Source organism: Anas acuta, chromosome 4 (genome assembly GCF_963932015.1).
Source record: "Anas acuta chromosome 4, bAnaAcu1.1, whole genome shotgun sequence".
In the NCBI taxonomy this organism is placed as follows: domain Eukaryota; kingdom Metazoa; phylum Chordata; class Aves; order Anseriformes; family Anatidae; genus Anas; species Anas acuta.
The window spans coordinates 9,302,556-9,322,706 of NC_088982.1; the positions used below are offsets into that span (position 1 = coordinate 9,302,556).

The 20,151-nt window shown below is 43.4% G+C and overlaps 1 protein-coding gene and 1 long non-coding RNA gene across 5 annotated transcripts in view; one reads left to right on the forward strand and one right to left on the reverse strand.

Moving 5' to 3' along the window:
* Window positions 1–359: 359 nt before the first annotated feature.
* The window catches only part of LOC137855539 (uncharacterized), a 50,562-nt gene continuing 30,770 nt past the window's right edge, over window positions 360–20,151 (reverse strand). For all 3 annotated transcript variants that reach the window (XR_011095794.1, XR_011095795.1, XR_011095793.1), the window contains 3 exons: window positions 16,451–16,584; window positions 6,878–7,171; window positions 360–2,455 (listed from right to left, as the gene is read on the reverse strand). This is a non-coding gene — a long non-coding RNA (uncharacterized lncRNA). The remainder of the gene's footprint in view (window positions 2,456–6,877; window positions 7,172–16,450; window positions 16,585–20,151) is intronic.
* SH3BP2 (SH3 domain binding protein 2) overlaps window positions 6,320–20,151 on the forward strand; it is a 37,218-nt gene continuing 23,386 nt past the window's right edge. The window contains exon 1 of one of the 2 annotated variants that reach the window (XM_068679755.1): window positions 6,320–6,502. The gene's annotated coding sequence lies outside the window, so the exon portion shown is untranslated. Of the gene's footprint in view, window positions 6,503–7,703; window positions 7,835–20,151 lie in introns of those variants that run through there. The other variant, XM_068679756.1, reaches the window with a different exon arrangement.

Here is a 20,151-nt window from a genome sequence, read left to right on the forward strand (position 1 = left end):
GACTCTCCCTTCCCACATTTTTAATTGCCTCTCCTAATTCTTTTATTATCTTATATATCTCTTTATTAACTTACCCCAGCCCAGATGCCATGTCTATCAGCCTCTAGATCCCCGACTCTACTACTAAAATAATTGTCATCACATTTGTTACCTTTCATTTCCAGGTGAAATGTTCGCTTTAAGCAGGAGGTTATACACCAAAGTTTGAGGGTAGAACTATATTCTTGTAGAGCTCTGGGCAGAATAGACCCATTTCAGTGGCTACCTTGTTCATTTAAACCATAGCCTTTTCTACTGATCCTTCAGTTTGTCACAGGTTCTCTCACAGCTATCCCATAAAGATGGGGTCTTACATGAAAACTTCCCTAATGCCTTTAGAGAAATAAGACATTTATTCAACTTTTTTTTTTTTTTTGGTAATGTTTTGCTATGCTCTCATCTTCTCAGAGTGTACTTTAATCATATTGACTCTGCTGATTCTCTGGTATCCTTCCAGTTCTGCATGCATTGGGAAAACCATTTACTGTTGTTTTTTATAGTTTCGCCAGTTGCTCTTCAGCAATAATTCTGGCCTACTTTATTAGTGCTTTTTAATGTTTTTTTTTTTTTAAATAATAATATTTGTTATTATTATTATGATAATTTTCTTCATTTGGATAAGTGTCAGTTTTTTAACAGATAATGCAACAGATTCTGCACCATTGCAGGACAGATAAACGATAAAAAATCTGCTACAGCTTTGTTCAGTTCAAAAGAATGCCTACAGTGAGGAATCTTGCCAGAAAGAAGCTCAAAGCAGCAGTTAAGAAAATAGTCTTCATACAGTCGAGCGAGGATTTAGAGATAACTGTGGGAGAGACGCAGCTCACATACAAAGAAAGATTTGAGAAAGGGCATAAGGTGAGGAACACTCAGCATCTCGTTGGTACAGAAGGAAGCTGGGAACTGCCCTGGTTTCCCTGGCAATGCTGCCACCCACACCAGCAACTTCAGCTGTCTCCACCAGGCAGACAGAGGCAAGAGCTCCACGATCCCTCGTGCTAGAACGGTTTTGAGGCTGCTGCAGCCTTCAACCCTAGGCTGTTCTCTCTTTCATTGCTCTTAAAGTTAGCCTTAATATTAGTTGAGAGACACTGCTTTCCTATTTTCCTAATGATGACTGCATATCTAAACCCTCCTACGTAATATCAAAACCCTTAGCCACTGGGTTTTCTGGTGTTCGTGCCTTTAAAGGCATGTCTGGAGGTGAGCAGCTCTGACAGGCCGTATTCCTGTGCTGGATTTAATGTCTTGCCCTTCAGTCTTCTTGGTATGAACCATCAACAAAAGGCAATGGTTATGTGAGTAGTAATTTCCTTCTGGAAACTTCACAACGGTGTATGTTATATCGCTTTGACAACACGAAAATAATTTTACTTGCTAGCAGCAGACTGGAATCGCTCTGATGGTTTCCGTTACTGTGCAGTTTTCTGCGAGACTGGAAAGAGTAGGAGGAGATCACAGCATGGTGCACTCAAATCACGACTCGGATGTTGGAGGGTTTGTGCCGTGTTATTTGGGATCCTCTGCCCCTGCAGCTACAGCTAGATTTCGTTTCTTCAGTTTCAGAGGGGAAAAAACAGCAGCAATCTAGATTCCCGCTGCAAGTTTGGTGTTTATTGTGATTTTTACTTATATGCTCAGTGTAAAACTAATTAATGTTTTAGATCGTAAGGAAAAACTCCCTTTTCACCTGTCTTATCAGAACATGGGTTAGCAGATGAGGTTTTGTGGGAAAAGACCATACTTTCTGCAAATGAGAGCACACGAGTTAGGGGAAAATGCATTTTTGTGGTTCCAGTAATAGTCTCCTCCACCTTTAATAAGTATAACCATGCAGGCTGAAAATCCTGCTATCCAGAGCAACATTATTTCCTCCAAAGGCCAGGTATGTGACAGATTTCTTTCTCAGAATTTTTCTAACTCCATGTTTTTCAAGCACTTGTCATTGTCTTCTCTGATATTTAGTGCAACTGCAAAACACGTTAGTCAAATGGACGCCCTTGCATCTCCCGTGCCAAACCCAAAGTAGAGCTGCTTCAGCACAAACACACCAAAAAACAGTCAGAAGAGGCTACTGCTTTCTTGCTTTCTGCAGAGAGGAATGAGATAATTTGCTTACGTGCAGATCGGCAAAGAAAGAAAGGTAATAATCTGTGTTGCCAGCAACAGTAACGACCCCAGAAAGATCGCTCTCCTCTCATCCTGTGCATCAGCAAGACTCTCAGATTGAAGACAAGGAGTTGCATACTAGCTGTCAGCCAAATATGTTGCAGAAGTCCTAGTGAGTTTATTTCCTTGAAGCTTCAGCAGGAAATCATGACAGAAACAGGCAAAAGGCCTTCACAAAGCCCTGCTTTTTCTGGCATACTTCCTCCATCCATTACGAATTACTCTGTGGGGATACAGTTGGGCCCTGGAATAGATTATGTAGCTTAAATTAATAGCAGTATTTGTCAGCATTGGAAGGAAAGAAAAAAAAACACAAAGGCTTTATTTTTACCAAAGGCTTGGTAAGAGTCCTATAAACACAACAGAGAATACTGTTAAAGAAAACATTTGCTCTTTTTTAGATCTCTTTATCTTTGGAATCTAAATATTTGTCATGTTTCTCTGATACTTCTAACTAACAGAGACAAGAACCCTCCTTACACTAAATATATTGTCATTTTAACACATGCCTTTTGGGGAGAACAATCAAATCCTCGTGCATCTCAGGGCAAATGTTATTTCTGTGTACTGCACTTGGCTTGAGAGGCCCCTGTTAGGGCCTCTTGGGATCTTGTCTCTGGACACTCGTGATTTCAGTCTGCATTCCCAGGAAGGGATGGCAACTAAGAAACAGCAGCAAGAAACATCAAAACTGGCTGTGATTCTGGGGTAGAGCAATAGGTGGAAAAGCACCTGAGCATGTTTAAAGCATTGGTGGTGCATATTTAAACAGGTAATCTAGTCCACACTCTTACAGTAGGAAAATTCAGCAGTAGCACAGTACCAGCTTTAAATCTGGCACGGTTCTTGTCACAAGGCAAGGCAAGAGTACCTAAAATTTGACATATGTGCTTCTTCTGTTCCTTGAGACTGAGGATATTTTACCACACACTTTACGGAATAATGGACAGGATTATAAATAAACAAAACCAAAACCCAGCGGCCTTCCCACCCCAGGTTGCATTTTTGATGATGCTCGGTTTGGTGCAGACAAGCCTGCACTGGGCTCTCCTTACAACTTGTGCCCCACGTGACTTCGTGGAAAACAAGGAAAGGAACTTTTATAGAAAACTTTCAAAGAAACTTCACCAGCTGGAGCTCAAAGTGTGTAGAAAGCCACCACGAATGGGAAAGCAGGTATAAACAGAGATTCTGAAAAAAAAAAAAAAAAAAAAAAAAAAGAATGAAAGACCGATCAGCAAAAGTAAGCTATGTATCGAGCTTAGGAAGTGAGAATTGACAAAAGGCAGGCCAAATTATACGGGCAAAGACAATCATCACAAAGAGCCCAAGGGTTTGCAGGCACACACAAAAGAAGAGAAAAAGAGGAAGAAGGGCCACGATGCAGCGAGGGACAGCATCCTCGGAATTCCGAGCTGATGAAATCACAAACAAATGGTTTCGATAAGTCTGTTAGGTTGGGAATCCAGTCCAGCTGAAGATCATATGCTGTTTTTCATAGTGAGGGATATGCAAATGCTGTATTTAAGAAGTGAAATCAGTATCACAGTTATAGTCCCTTCAATTTGATTTTATATGCACATTTGAAGAAAAATGGAATTAAGGATGTAGAGGCAAATGGAATAAAACGGAACTTTTTCTTCCCTGATGTAGGCCATGTCAGACTAGTCTGACCATCCTCTTTGGTAAGAGCATGATTTTTTTAGGTGGAAGTAATGTTGTATTCACTGATAAAATGAAGTTGGGGTGTTGCCTCACTATAGAAGAGGATTATATTTCAACATAACTGGGTGGCTTCAATGATCAGAATGCCATAAATCAACAGTATTGTACAGCTGTAAGCTGGTAAAGGCTTCAGATGTAAGTAAGGAGTTTATCCCCTTTGAGACAACTCGGAAAGAGCAAGCTCATAAAATAATGATGACACTTCCTGACACTACACAACTGTGATCCTAAAAGCCATTTCCAGGAGGAATAAGCAAGTGTTGTGGTCCTCTCAGCTGGAATACTGCGTGCAGTTTAGGTCACACAGAGAGCTTCGCTTGAACAAGAGGAAAACTTAGCTGAGAAAAAGGATGTAGAAAGGCCTCTTACCTTGTAACACAGTGTGTGTAAAGGCTTGTCAGCCTTCAGTTCAGGGTACAGAACACTTTCCTCGCTAAGGATGAAATATGCCTTTCCAACACCTTTGGCAGACCACACGTTGACATGCTCTGCTGTCCAGTAATAACACGCTCTGATTTTAATCATGGGCTGTACCATATAAAATGAAGTCACTGGGCATACTCAGCCAACAAAGTGAAGGTTCCCCGCACCTGCTTTAGCTCAGTGCTTTCAGTGCACTAATCCGTCTTCTCTGGAGACTCAAAGTTCTGGATTCAGTCAGACAGGAAAATAATTGCTGTAATTTCCACCAACCAAGTCAGGATGTTCTGACACAGAATTCACGCTGAATTTAGTGGCAGTGTTGCACACAAGCAGCTTTCCCTCTTACGGTCTTCTCATGGGACTTATTCACGTTATACAGCCTGCCCACGGTTGTGCACAGCTGTCAGTCCTTCTGCAAAGCAAAGTCAAGTCCGGGGAAAAGGCTGGTGCTGGCTGCAGCCAAGACACATGTCGTGGGAAAGCTTAAGGCACTTCATTTTCCTTAGGCTCTGCCAGTGCAATTACTCCCTTGTACTCTGAAGTGATGTTTTTCTTTACATAAAGACTCCTGCAGATCTGGTGGTAGGTGTAAACAGCACGGTACTTATGCTCTAAGTCAGTCAAGGCTCAACGCTAACCCGCATTTCCTAACCAGCTTTTGCTAGTCTCTGCTGTACCTACAGCACAGGGCTTTGCTTCACAGACCAAGCGCCATCCCTTTTGTGTTCAGAAAATGATTGTCTGATTCTTTTTGCTGCCTCATACTTCAAAAATTTATGAATGACAGAGAAATGCTAATAAATGGCACTCATGGGAAATACCGCACCACTGTGTTCTCTGACCACAGAAACCATTTACTGCTATTGTAAAGGTTAAGGGCTTTAAAACTAACTTAAAATATTAGCTGGGTAATCAGCAAAGGACCTGCCGCTCTTTATTCAAATAAATCTGAAGAATTATGCCAAGATCAATGTTTTAGATAGAAATATGGCTTTATGAAGTGCTTTTTCACATCTGTTCTCGTTACAGAAGTAAATGGAGTTAAAGGTGTGTGCTTTGTACCTCCCACAATACTGATCTCACACTAGCACTACTACTTGGTGTATCATTTCTACAAGATGGAAAACGCATTCTAAATTGCTAAACATTTTTTTTGTATTTTTCTTCTTTATATTTTTAAGTATCACTTTAATTTTTCATTTTTCTACTTGTTTTAAAAGACAAACATTTATTTTGCTTTTGTTTTGTTTTCAGCTAGGAAAAAAAAAAACTGGGAAGTAATAAAAGGAAAATGGAAAAGCAACAGCCCCGAGGTATTGAATGAAATAAAATCACGTCTTAAATGAACATATACGAGAATGAAATGAACGTTTTCTTATCAACATTTAAGTCACCTTTTAGACTGCTTACAAATATCTTTCTGACCGCATGCCAGCTCTCAAGTAGTGATAGGACCAGGGGGAATGGCCTCAAGTTGCACCAGGGGAGGTTCAGGTTGTAAATGAGGAGACATTTCTGTCAGAAAGAGCGGTCAGGCACTGGGACGGGTTGCCCAGGTGGAGTCACCGTCCCTGGGTGTGTTCGAGGAAAGGTTGGACGTGGTGCTTGGGGACACAGTTTGGTGGGTGATATTGGTGGTAGGACAGTTGGAGCAGATGATCTTGGAGGTCTTTTCTGACCTTAACGAACCTGTGATTTGCAGATGTTTTACGAGCAGCTCCTTTTACGAGCAGCTTTCCCCTCAGCCTTGGCATCCTCCAGGCAGGGACCAAGCTCCGTGCGGGACACCCTGCTGTCAGCTGGGGATCCCAAAGGCTGGGAAGCCCCTTCTGTGTGGGGAGCACCTGCCCGCAGGGGATGGCAGAGACCGGGGGCCGGGAGCTGCGACTTGTGCCAACACCGGGCAGGGCCGGGGGGCAGCGGGCCGCAATGGCGGCAGCTCTGAGGGAGCCCGGCGGGGCGCGACCCCCTCGGCGGGGCTTTCCACCGCCACCCCGGCTCCCTCCTTCCCGGGCAGGGCCGGGGGAGGCGGCAGGTGAAGGAAGGGGCGGGCGCTGGGCGCGGCGAGCGCCGTGCGGGGCCGGGCTCTGCCCGGAGCGGGGCTGAGCGGCCGCCGGCGGAGCCGAGCTGGAGCCGAGCTGAGGTAAGAGCCCCGCTCCCCTCAGCGCCCAGCCGCCATTTGCCCCCGCGCCCTCCTCCCTCAGCGCTCCCCTCGCGTGGTCGCCGCCTCGCTTCAGGGGGAGCCCCACGCGTGGGGCCGGCTCTCCGCTCCCCTCTCCTCCCCTCCCCTCTCCTCTCTCCTTTTTCCCCTCTCCCTTCTCCTTTCTCCCGGGGAGGCTCTGGCGAGGCACGGCCGCCGCGGAGGAGCCCTCGTGTGGGGCGTGAGGGCGTGCCCGCGCCCGGCGCCGCCGCCATCTCCCCGGCGGCTGCCTCAGGTGCCCGCGGCCGGCGGTTTCCCTCAGGAGGCTGCCCCGTGTCCCCCCCGGGCTGTGGGGCATGGGGACAAATCCCCTCGTACCTCCCCAAGTGAAGGCGATGCCCGGTTTCAGCCGAGCCGCGGTGTTGGTGGCGTGCTGTGAGCATCAGGGGCGGTTTCCTAGCGGGTTTGCAGTGATAACGCACAGCGTGTGCTCGAGGATGAGGCAGGAGCTCTTCAAGATGAAACGCAGACTGCAAGTGCGTCTTTAACGGTGTTTTCTTTAGCCTTGTCCTCTTCTTCAAGACTGGTTTGGTTCACGCTGCCTTCTCGGTCAAGGCTTGTGGTTGCTGCTCAGCTTCAGATGTAGGCTCTGCCCAGAGCGTGGTTTTGTGTCTGCAGAGAGCAAGGACAGATGGCTCGTGCTTATTTAATTCATCAACTTCTGTCCCACAAGTGACCAGTGGAAATTGATAACAAATAGTACTGATATCCTGAAAGTGGATACACGCTTCCCCTCCTCCCAGCCCACCCGCCAAGGCCCCTTTGCCATGGGTCAGTGGTGGGACAGGGCCATCCTTGCGCCCTGTTGCAGGCCAGCGGTGCCGCAGAACCGCTCCTGCTGGTGCACGCACCCCGGCTGGCCTGCATGCAGGCAGGACTTGAGCTTCCTGTGTGAAGTTAGTTGCATTCAACTGGTGCATTTCCTACTGTGAGAAACAAAATGTCCACTTTCACTCTGCTCTCAGCGGTTTATGGCCGGGGGAAGAGGGTATGAAACGAATGAATGGCTGAATGATACACCTCCTCTGCTCTTACCTTCATGTGTACAGGAAAGGTACAGCTGGAGCCTCTGCAGTTTGTTTCATTCAGATACCTCCTTCAAGCTACAGTTGGAAGTAAACCTAACTTGCTGTTTTTCTTTTAGGCATAACACATGTTCCTTTCCCTTCCTGTTACTGTATTTTGGAGCCATCCTGCTGTTGCAAGAGAGCTGATTACTAGATACCCCTTGCCAATATTCCATTCCTGAGGAGTCAGTGCTGGGTCAGCTTAGCGGTGGGTTAAACGCTGTTTCCTGTTTGTGTGTTTTTCGATTTTGAGATCTCCCAGCTCTCCGTAAACTTCTCCACAAAGCATGACAAATTTCATTCTAAAAAATCCAGCTAACAAAGAGCTTTTTTTTGGAAGTTGTAAATGAGGGAGATACAGAGACGCCAGTTCTGGAAAAAGTTTGAAGTGTTCAAACCACCAAGAATGAATCCACAGATGAATTCTTGCAGGCATCTGTGGCAGGGCTGTCTGAGTGACAAACACCGCGTGTTTGAGGCCAGTCTGATCAGTTGACTGAATCTGTAAGATGCCACATGCAGGTAAACCCCTGGACTTGTGGTCTTTTAAGACCAGGCTTTAAATCTAATTGTGTTAGAAAACTTAGTTACCCTACAGAAAAAGAGGTAGCAAGAAAAGTCTCCTACTTCAAATTTTTACATAAATGGACATGTAGTAGCCTCCTTTGGTGGAAAACCAAACATAGCAGCCACTTTGGTAGTGAATAGTAAGAACGGAAACTCATTAAGATCTGTTAACTTCTTTCTTATAATGTTGAAAGATAAATGTGGATGATCAAAAGTGTAAACCAAAAGGCACACCTATGCATTTGTCGTTTTACCTGTAGGAAAAGCCCTTTTGACACTCAGCCTCTGGTGGTTGTGTTGTGTGTGCTTCACCCCGTAGCCCTTGGGTTGTTAATGCACTTATTGCTGTGCGTTACACTACAATGAGACTGTGGTAATGGAGGGGAATGAGCTTTGACTTGACGACGTTGATTTGGTGCTGGCATTTTTTCAAGTCTGTTTGGCAGGAGGTGCCAGACAATGGGTAACTCTCACTCTTGCCAGTTTATCCAGCAGTTTCTTAAGTCATTTGGAATGTGCAGCCCTGCAAGCATTGTGTCAATTAGTTGCTCCTGGCTTAAGCCCTGATCTTGAAAGTACTTGCAGATGTGAGTACCCTATTACTTGCAAAACCGATTATCTGTATGGCTGTAGGATCAGGATCTTGGCTTGTTACTTCTACCAGATCTGGCAGGGTGTTTCACGGTTGCTCAGGCTCTCAGTAGAATCGATGGGTAGCCCTGCAAACAAGTGTGGGAATTTATCAAGGGATTTATCTGGGGACTTCCAGTGAGTTGGTTTTGTTTAGATGTGAAAGTATCGATACAATGATTCTGCCACAATGCCTTTAGTGTTTTGATGGGGATTTCTGAGGTAGGAGAGAAAACAACCTTATAGACAGCTATTCCTGGCTTGCATAGCAAGGCATGAACTGTCTTGTCTTGCATGTTTCTTGCCCTTTTTAAGGTGAATTTATTCCACAAATGCACTTCCTGATGACATTGCTGTGTTTTTGCACTTGAACCTGTAACGGAGTCAACAGTGTCAGGAGAGAAGATGGGAGAGATAAGCCTGGACACAGAGGAACCTGAGGCAGCAAGAGAGGGACAGCACATTTTCATACATACAGTGCTAAAGGGAGTGCGCATTTTTTACACTCTTTTCTCATGTACGTTTATCAGTGCCAGTTCCTTTCATATTTATGGACCATTGCTAACTCTCTTGTTAGCACCTCTTCCACTGGTCTTAATGCCCAAATGTCTAGCAAGTTATACCTTGTGTGATGTTTTGAGGAAAGAATTGAAGGCACTGAAGTTCTGTTTGGTTTGGGGTATCATTGTAAACCTTAAGGAATTACTTCCCGTGCTGCTTAGTCCAAGCGTACGTCTCATCAGATTGCTTGCTGAAGCCAGATGACTGGACCAGAGCACGTAACAAAATTCTCAATGCACTGTGCTTTATAAGAGCAAAGTGCTTCTCCACAGGATTGCTCCAAGAGTTATTTGAAGGTTGTTGGTTTTTGTTCTTGTCTCTTATCCGTGAGCTCCTATGTTGTCTTTCTTATTTTTCTTTTATTAAAAAGAAGTGGGGTTGAAGAGTCCATGTTTCATTTAACGCATGCAGGAATCTGAAAACTGTTTTTCCTCAGGCCAGGGATGAATTCTAAACAAGGCCAAGTAATAATTAGGGAAGAATGCAGAGACATGGCTTCCTATGGAAACAAACCTGAATGTGCTCCCTCTATCCCACCATGCTAGCAACAAATAACCTATTTAGTTTACTCGCTTGCCAGCTCATTTATAGTAATGACCCAGTTCTTTTCTTTTCCTAGGTGTCATTGCAGCAGTTACGCATATCTGGATGTCTTTGGCAGAATGATATTTAAAGGCAATGTACGGTGCAGGAAAGTCAGAGAAGGAATTAGTTTTCCGCTCAGAAATCAAACCTGTCCTTAGCAATGCTTGTCTCTGCAGCTTCCACAAGCTTTTTTTAATTATCATTTAGGAGGAGGGAAGAGAATAATAAGCACACCTACTGTAATGCTTCTTCCTTCTGCCATCACAGGCCAGTTTAAGCAGACTGATTGAGGGACACTGATCTGTACCTAGGGCACTCTCTCAAGTCTTTCCCTAACGTTGTTCTGGCAAATCTTAGCCTTGTGAAAGTGCACAGCCTGGATCTGTCTACCAAAATTGTTGTAAATTGCTGAGCTAGCTAGCTGGCCTGAAAGAAGCAATCCTTTGGCTAACTTTAGGAGTACCTGCTTGCTGCATTTTGTTTCTGGATTAATCTTTCTATCTGTGGTTGCAGAGAGGTAGGAAAGGCAGACCTGTTACTTCCTTGTAATCTTACCTTTCTGGAAAGACCACAGATAAAATGACAAGATACAGAATATAGAATCAGGAAGGTTGGAAAAGACCTCCGAGATCATCTGGTCCAACCGTCACCCTACTACCAATGTCACCCACTAAACCCTGTCCCTAAGCACCAGGTCCAACCTTTCCTTGAACAGGACGGTGGTGACTCCACCACCTCCATGGGCAACCTGTCCCAGTGCCTGACTGCTCCTTCTGAGAAGAAATTTCTTCCTAATTTCCAATCTAAACCTCGCCTGGTGCAACTTGAGGCCATTTCCTCTAGTCCTACCACTAGATGCCTAGGAAACTCTTATTTTCATCCTCTTTGTTTGAAAACTCTCACTGTTCAGCTGCTTATTGTGAAAGCTTTAATATTTTGCTTATGCTAAATTATGATACTGACTGTCAGATTGTATGTCATTAATCACATGATCAGGACCGTTCCATCCTAGCGGATCAGTAGGTGCATTTCCATCACGAGGCGTGTATCGTCCTCCAGGGAATGCATGTACCTTTCTAACTTTTTCCCCTCTCTCATGCTCTTCTAGTGTTAAGTTGTGAAATAAGGAACTTCCTAATTCAAGCTGGCTTTGCATCTGTATGTTTTTAAAAGGTAAATGATTTGTTTTTCCATAGTTACATGCAATCACTCTGCCGTATCTTGTAAGTACATGTTTTTGTGATTGTAGACCATTTCCTTGGATATTTTAGGTCAGGAAGACAGGAATTTTGAGTTCTGTTCTTTAAGTATGTCTGACTCTAATTTATGTAGGCATTGATACAGAGCACACGCATGCAGAAAACACATATACAACTGTAGAACACTTCATTGGTGTTCTTGATTGTTTCAGCACAGGGATATATTACAATCCCCAAACAGAAAACTCAGCGAACATATTTAATCAAGGCTTTGATTTCAGCTTCACCATAAGAGAGACTACTAGGAGAAACTTGGATTTGTGCCCTTAATCATGAACTCACCAGTAAGAACTCTTCAATCTGGAATGAAAGATGTTTGTTTCCTCAAAACATGAAAATGGAATTTCCATCAGAACTTACATAGGAGCAACAACTGAGCAAAATGAGAGCTTTAATATTTTTTTTTTTAAGAAATCTGGTGGCATCACTGAGTAATATTTCCTCAAATTTTAGAGTTCTATGTTTTTTGATAGGAACACTAGACAAATATACAGAGGTAATGAGTGAGGTCTCTAAGAAGAGAGAGTTGCATATATTTTAAGCAAGCATTTATTACTTAGTTTTTTCAGGGTTTGTGCACTGTATGTTTGCAGTCTTTCCTCTAACTGAAGGATAACATGCTCTTTTAAAAATCCTAAAATCTCTCAACATAGTAGCTGGAGCCTTAAAAGAACTGAGACTCAAATTTAGTGGTTGGCAACATTTTGTGCTTCTTAAACATGACAAATAAAGATGCTTTTCCAATGCTCTGGGCACTTTTGCAGAGCTGGCAGTTTCTAAATTACTTCAGTTCTTCAGAGGCAGAATTCAGTCAGGGTTTCTGTGTAGACAGCATTGTTTTTGCCCTGTAAAGCAGATGCCATCACAGCATCTGTCTTCTGCTACGTACACTCATTGAACACCCATGTTAGGGTGGTCATCATGTCAGGGTGATTTGTTTGCTCACCTCCCGTTCCCTCCGTCCCCCTGCCTGGTAGCTGCATCGCTGTCTTTTGGCTGTTTTCAGCATACCTGCAGAAATGGTGACAGGCTGTGACGGAGCCTCCAGGCAGAGGTGGGGGTTTTTGCTTGCTTTCTCCTTCCTCTGTCAGAATGATCGGGGTGACAGAAAGACTGGAAATGGATCGACTCTTTGATCTTAGCAGTTATTTTTAACTGTGCTGTGCAGCTCTGGTGTGTTGTTTGCACAGATGGAGCAGCACTGCAATACTGCTAAAATTCAGGCACTGTGTCAGTTTCACTATAACTAAGTGAGTTTTAAAATAAAAAAACAAAAACCTCCCACAAAACTGGCTGACTTGTACCTCTAGACAGCAGCTGTTCACTCCTAGAGCAAAGCAGGAGCAGCAACACCTTGACCAGAAGTTTATTAAAGGCCCCAGTTCTTAGTGTTGTGACCACTGCTTTTGTTACAGCTTATCTCTTGTCTTGCAGCTCGTTTGCAAAATCCAGCACCCTGTCTGAACACTGAGTTCCAGTTAAGCTCTTAGTCTCATCTTGCTGAAAAACAGCCTGCATGTTGGAGCTTTAATTACCTTCCTCATCCCTAATTCTGACAGTATTTGGAAAGAAAAGGCTGAGAGTCCTATGGCACCAGTGTGCGTGTCTGGATCTGTCGCTGCCGCAATGATCCTTGTGTTTCAGTTGTTGGCTAGAGGAAGAGCTGATGGGAAGTGTGCTGCAAGACTCATCATGAAAGGTGATCTCTGCATAACAGAGACGTGACTAAAAGCAAAAGATTTCTCAGGAGTATGTGGCAGATCCAAACAAAGAGAGGAGGGAGGATAGTAGACACAGGTAGGAAGATTTAGGATTCCTAGGTTTAGTACTAATATGGTCAAAAAATGCAGCATGCTGGATCATTGGAAAGTAGTCTGCATGCATGAGTTTTCTCTGTGAGGACAAGATTGTGAATTTAGGGTGGGCTTTGGTCACCCCATCTCCATTGTGACTCTGAGTGTTAATGCACCTCCTCGTTGTTCAGGTAAGCCACCCTGGAGCTGCCAGCTGCGCTGCATCTTTGGGTGCTAATCTGCTTTAACAGACTGGAAAAAAGGCCAGGTGTAGATTCACGTGCTGTCTGCCTCTTCAGATGAACCATGAACCTCTGCTGTGCAATATTAATCTTTAAACAAAACCCAAAAGCAACACAGAATTCTAAATGTTCTTACATTGAAGTGACTTTAAATAACTCCAGCTTCGTCTTGTATTAGCACTGAGGTTTCCATTTAAAGCTATGCAAAACAAAAACCAAGAACCCTTGGAGGAGGGAAATCTCACTTAACACGTCAATTTCCACTTTCATGTTCAGTTCTTCTCCAGACAAATAAGCTTCCTTCTCTTCAGGAGAGCCTTTCTGTGCTGAAGTCAGTCACTGAAATGTCTTTATTTTTCTTTATGGAGCACTTTAGGGCAGCGTATCAGATTCTGCAGCAGATTCCAGTAAATGTAAAAATCTGTTTTCATTTTCATTTTTCACGTAATAACCATTTAGTAACAAATAAGAAGAGCAGCGGAAGTAGATTGTTGTGAATACCTCAGTGTTATCTGGTTAAATACGACTTGAAAGACTGAAAGAAGAAGAAAAAAATGAATGTGGTTCGGTAGGAAGCTTTGTTTCCCTGTTCTATTTTTAACTTCGGCTAGTGTAATGATAGAAATTAATCATCATTCTGGAAACAGTCATTTTTATAAATATTTGCATATTTTCCTATTAAATAAATGGTAGTCTATTGAGGAGAGAAAAAAACCCAAAGCTCATTTTGAGTTTAAATGTCTCATGAGCTCTGATTTTGGGTGTTACACCATAAAAGTAAAAACTAGATTTGATCCAAAATTTCTTTTCAGGATCTGCATGCAAATCTTATTCCAAATTAAATCCTCTTTGAAATGGTCCTTAATCTCATGTTTTATTAGCTCTCTTAAATCACTTTTCAACATTTCACATACTTCTTACCATTTTGAGATAAGTAAGGGACAATCTCTCCATTGGAATATTTGCAAAAATTTTAAAAAGCCTCCTATGAAGGAAAAAGCTTTAGTTTAAATGCCTCGTCCTTACAAATTTCATCTCGGTCTCCTTAGTTCCCCTTCGGTTCAGCAGAAGTTGCTTGCGTGCGTGTAAGTGCTGAGGTTAGCATTCAAACGAGAACGTAGCTAACCGTGAGAGCTGGTTCCTGCAACCAAGCAGCAGAGGCTTAAATTCCTACTCTCTAATCTTGTGACAACCCTACTAAAAAGAGTAAATTGTTACTCTGACAGTGCTGAAGAGTAATCCTATTCCAACATGTCACATAACTGTTCTCCTACATCGAGCTGGAACTTGCTATATACACTGAAGATGCTGAGTTTGATGTGTTACAGGTGCAAGACAGTTTCTTCAAGCGAGAGCATCCCTTCTCTTGGAGCACTGCAGTATGGCCTGACTGCAGAGACAGCCCAGGCTGTTGCTGGACCTTGCTAGCTCATACTGTGCACCTCTATCCAAATTGAGCAATTGCACAGTTTTGACCAACTGAAGTCTGCTTCTCATTTTTCCGTGTGTTAATAAAACTATATACTTCAGGTACATGGGCTTGTGTGAGAGCTAGTCTCCTTTGCTTTGTTTTCTGTACTTTCCTGGATTCTTAGAAAAATTAATACTTTTTCTACTTTGTCCTGTTAATGATGTAGAGAGAAATCTAGCATTAAGAAACCTAGCCTGTAAGCCTAAAGGTCCTATGGACAGAGGAAAGGCTTATAATTTGCTAAATCGAGACTGATCCTATCTGTAAACTTTGCTAATCAAAATAAGGCCCTCTGAGCTATGTTTAGGCAAAAGTGTCCTGTTTTGCACAGCTGCTGAGAACCTGTAACTGGTAAGTGCCTTTCTTGAATCAGTCAGGCTTAAACATCGGAGCTTTTTACCGTTCCTTTTCAGTCAGTTAACCAGTCTCTGGTTTTGAGCCAAATTTGTGCGTTTCCAAAGTATGGCACAGTTTTAACTGTGCAATTCTGTGAGTGGAGTGGGATTTCTGTATACAGCCTCTTGTACATGTTGTGGGGGAAATACGCTTCCTGCTGTCGGAGTGGGCATCCCCTGTCAGAGCATGGGGCGCTCCAGTGTTGTCTCTGCTGTTTGCTGTGTGGGACAATATGTACTGTGATTCCGAACCAGAGACTTGTGTTTAACAAAAATAGGTGAATATATGCTACAGGAACTAAGAAGGGTTTTCTGAGAAGTCAAAATACCCTTTGCAGCGAGGGCAAAGATGTCTTGCTGTAAGATTGGTACTTCTCTCCAAAGAGCAGGAATACCAGTGAGATTATATATGATGGAGTTGTGGTCCTGGATTTAGGAGAACCTATGCAAATAGTAGGCTGATGGATAGCCTGGCCCAAACTTATCCTATGCCCAAATCTATCCCATCAATAAGCTTGTGTGGGTACTCTTATTCAGGAGTCAATTAAGCATGGCAGGGTGCTGGGGTTACGCTAGATAAATGCTTGGTGTGTGACCGTGCAGTGGGGGAGGGAGGGAAATTTGGAAGGGAAAGAGGAATGCACTAAGTGTGCTTTTAAGGTTAAAGTAGGAGAACAGAAGGAGAGAGCGTAGCTATTCTCTAGCCACTTATAGAGGAAATCATTGTATTTATGAGTAGCTGTTACGAGAAGAACTCACAGTGAAATTCTTTTTTCCCTCTGAGCTCAAAGCCTCAGTGAGTCACTTTTAAAAACTTTTTCCCCCCAGGAAAAAAAAGCCCTTATTTCTCTGCCTGGGCAGATATCACAGCTGTGGTGAAAATGGCTGGAGTTCAGAAAGATGCTGACCAAAGTGACTGAAAGGGCTAATTAAAAGATTATCAGAGAACGTGTGGATTTGCTGAGCGTCCCATACTTAGCTTCGAGGTACAGTTAACCACCGCAGTAACAGCGGCAGCAAAGCTGATAAGATGGAATGCTGTTTCCAAATGCATGCGGTACTGAGTGGTATCAAAGCCATTAAGCCCTGCAGGTATCTGTTGGATCGGTGCCCAACCATTCCTCCACGGCGCCGTGGCATCCCCTGCATGGTGTTTCTCCTCCTCCCTGCCTGGCAGAGTGACAGGACCGCCGGGGTGACGTGGCAGTTCCACCAATGCTGTTCCTGCCCTTGCTCTGCATGATTCAGCTCCCCAGCAACATCAGGTTGCCAGGTGGTGCAAGGGATTAGTGAAGATGTTAATTCCTGAAGATGTACTAACCTCTGGTCTAACGTTGTGCTGCTGAGTAATGACCTAGCAGCAGGAAGCCTGCTGTTGAGCTGGGAGCTAGGAATCTTCTTCCAGGGCTGAAGGCCTTCCTTCAAAGGGGATGGCATTCGATCAGTGTTTTCCACCTGTTGAGAGAAATGCAAGCAGGAGGGATTTGCAACAGCATCTTTGGGACAAAATGTGGCAGGCAGAAGGCTTTTTGCTTGAAACTCTTCAGCTGGCGGTCCTGGTCAATTCCCATCCTTCCTGGGATGGCCTCTTCCATTTCAGCCAGGAAGGGGGAAATGAACGAATGGGTGGATCTGTGCCACTTCCACCACTCTGGTCAGCACACCGAGTCACCAGGCTGCCGTGTGTTACTTATTCTCTGTCATTTTTGCAGCCCTGAGGAAATGACACAAGGTGTGTAGTCTAGCACTCTGGTAGGAGCTTGCTTTAAGTGCTCTGGGTCTGTGTTAAGGTACGTGGAAGAAGCACACCTGGCACATGGGTCAGGAGTTGTGAGGTGTCATTCTTGCCTCGTGGAAGCAGAAGCTGTTCCTGTCACAGACAACCTGTGAGAAAGCCCTGCCTCCCACACAGTCTGTACCGCTTGCGGTAGTGATGTTCACAGGCTTCCTTTCCTTTTTCTAATTTCTTGTTGGGGTTTTAGCTTTTTGAGCAGTGATGACGAAAAAAGAACTTGGCTTGATAATCAGGCAGGAGGTCCACGTGAAAAGCAAATATAAACCTGAGGTGTTCCTAATGTCCTGTGCTAAGAAGCAGATAAACTATGCCACTATTCATGACTTAGTGTGACATAGTGCTTAAGGTCTGATGGCTTTATGTTGCAATATTTCAGCATCCTTACCTAGCAAGAGGAGAAGGAAACTTGTACTGGGATGAGGAGTGAGGGTGGTGTTCTGTAGAACAGCCAAAATACCAAAAGGCAAGGTGTGTCTTGGGGAGCAGATTCCTTGTGATTTCTAACCAAATGGTTGCATCTCTATCAAAGTGGAATGGAAAATTGTAAAGAAAACTACATAGCGTTCCAAATGATCAAAAAATCCAAACTTTAAGAGCTTTAAGCTGTAACTGTCGCAGGGTTTGTGCCCATTGCTTTTGTTCGTGCCACGCCAGTTGCTGGTTCTCAGGTAGACTACACAGGAGAGGAAGGAAGTGAAGTGCAGTAATTCTGTTATGTTCCTCTTGCCCATTAAACAAACCACAACACTTTTTTTGTATTCTTTAGTAACTTATTATAGTTGTATTTTGTCTGCATTTAAAAAATAGACAATTATTATTAAATCTTGTGAAGAATCTGACTTATTTAAGAAGATTGTGAAACTGTAAGTTACTGCTCTTTCTTCATTTCTTTTTTACTTATGGGGAAGAGGCCTTTGGAGGAGGAACAATTACATCTCTGATATCTTAATATTTATCCTTGCTTAGATGCCAATAAAAATGGATGTATTTGTTTATATAGTTAGAAAAATTTGGCCCCATGTTCTAGCTGGACTAACCTAGCCGCCATCTGTTCACGGCTCTTCCAAGAAAAACAGAAGAGCCACAAATGCAAGGCTGTTGTTAATCAAAGCTGCAGTATTATGCTGCTCTTCGTTAAAGGTGTTTCTTTTGAAAGAATAGATTTTATTCTTACATATGAATATACATATATAGTGTATGCATATAAACATGCACATGTATAGATAGAATATAACTTTTATAGCAGGAGGTGGAAAGAGTTTGCAGTTCTACAAGCTAAAACAAGCTATTTTCCAGGATGTCCTTTTGATAACTGTAATGGTGCTTTTGCTTCTCTGGTGTGATAAGACAGCAAATAATCCAACTGCTTTTTGTAATTTTCCTTTGCATGAAGGTGATTCTTGGGAGCAAAAATTACTTAGGCTGTCAAAGATGCATCTCCAATGGTTATCTCATAAACTGTGCACCTTTGTGACTATTAGCACCTTTGCCAACCCATGATGCCAAATTTGGAAATATGTTACAAAATTTGGTAGACACATTTTTCAAGTATGTAATGGGGGAATTTTAGTTGGAAGCGTTAGGACTGCTAGGTTTTGGTCTCCCCCAGAGGTACAGGGCAGTGCCCTTCATTAACATAGCAGCTCACTGCCTAACATCAGATGACTGTCGTGTTCCGTAAGCTCGTCTGGTGCTTCCTGGAGGAAGGAGAGCCTTTCTGGGCAGTGTTTAATGCACTTCTTACACTTCCTAGCATGCCTCTAGAGCTGAGAGTTCTTTTCAGGACTGTAGATCCAAACACCCTTGCAGTTTTTTGGAGGACTTTGTGTATCTGCCTGTATAGTTTCCATGCTATATGAAACGTCACAAATACCATCATGTTTTAAACAGCGTGCAGAAACAGCAGCCTCTTAAAGCTCAGCATCTGTACAGCTTCTGTTTTGTGGTGCCAGAAACATGCAGCTGAATCAGTGCATCTGTGGTCCGTACGGTCAGTCATTTGGCTTGGTTCTGGGAGAGCTGCTGTGTTTACTGCACGCAGAGATGTCAGCTTTGATTTGTTAGTTTGAAACAAGACTAATCCACTGACCCCAATTCCTGAATTTCTTTTGTGCAAGTGAGATCCAGTTTCAGTCCTTCATTGTGTACAGAAAGAGGTTTGTATTTATAAGGGCTTAAGAATATTCAGGGTGTGTTTAAAAGCAAGATACTCCATAAATACTGTAAAAGCTTCTGCTGAAACACTACATGCTCCATCTGTAAGCCAAACCTTGCGTTCTGTGGAATACCAGAGCTTGGAAATGGAAGCACGCTGCACAGGCTCCTTGGAGATCACGGCCACTGGCTCTAGGCAGGGCACAAAACACAAGGTTTTGGACATTGTAATGAAAAGTGTACTTCTACTACTGCCAGTTCAGCTCCGTAAGGGGTCTGGCTGCGCTGCTTTGAAAGAGCTTTGCAAAGGAAACTTTTAGGAAGAACAGTGCACAAGGGTGAGGTATCCTTTGTAGCTCATCTTGCTAAGAAGCCTAGTAAGGTTGCTTGAGTTTATACTATACACCATTTTAAAATGAATTAATGTACATATGTATTTATATATATATATATAGCTATAGGTTTATTTTATGCAACCTCCCTGTCCCCTAAAATCCCAGCTATGCATGATCTCATGGTTACAGTTGAATTCAGCTTTTGTAGAAGGTAAGCATGGGCTTGCAGAGAATCTTCTTTCCAGTGCATTTAACATAAAGGCATGCAAGTATTCATGGAAGTGATGAAACATACTGTGACCTTAAATTCTGGCTACTGTAATCCATACTCCAGCCTGTTTCAGTCCTTTGATTTAGTCTTTGGTGGTTGGAGATGGGAGTGGCAAAATTCATACACCTTACTTTAAGAGAAGTTCATATCGTGATTTACAAGGGACCAGTCACTGGAATCAAAGAAACCTTTTTTCTGCACCACCTGCTTGCCTGCCTGAGGTCTGGGGCACAGTACTCGTCTTCACGTGTTAATTAAATTAGCTTTTGGCAAATATATTCTTTCTGTCCTCTTGTCTGCTGAGGCTTCAAAGCTCTTGGAGGTGGGGACTGTCCATTAGCATTATAGCCTAGTCGGACCGTCTCATTCTATAAATTACAGTTGCATGGTTAGTAGCTTATTTTGAGATTCTGGTGTGCAGTCAGAGTTTCCAAGTGTAAGAAAAGCAATCTCTGAGATGCTTCAGT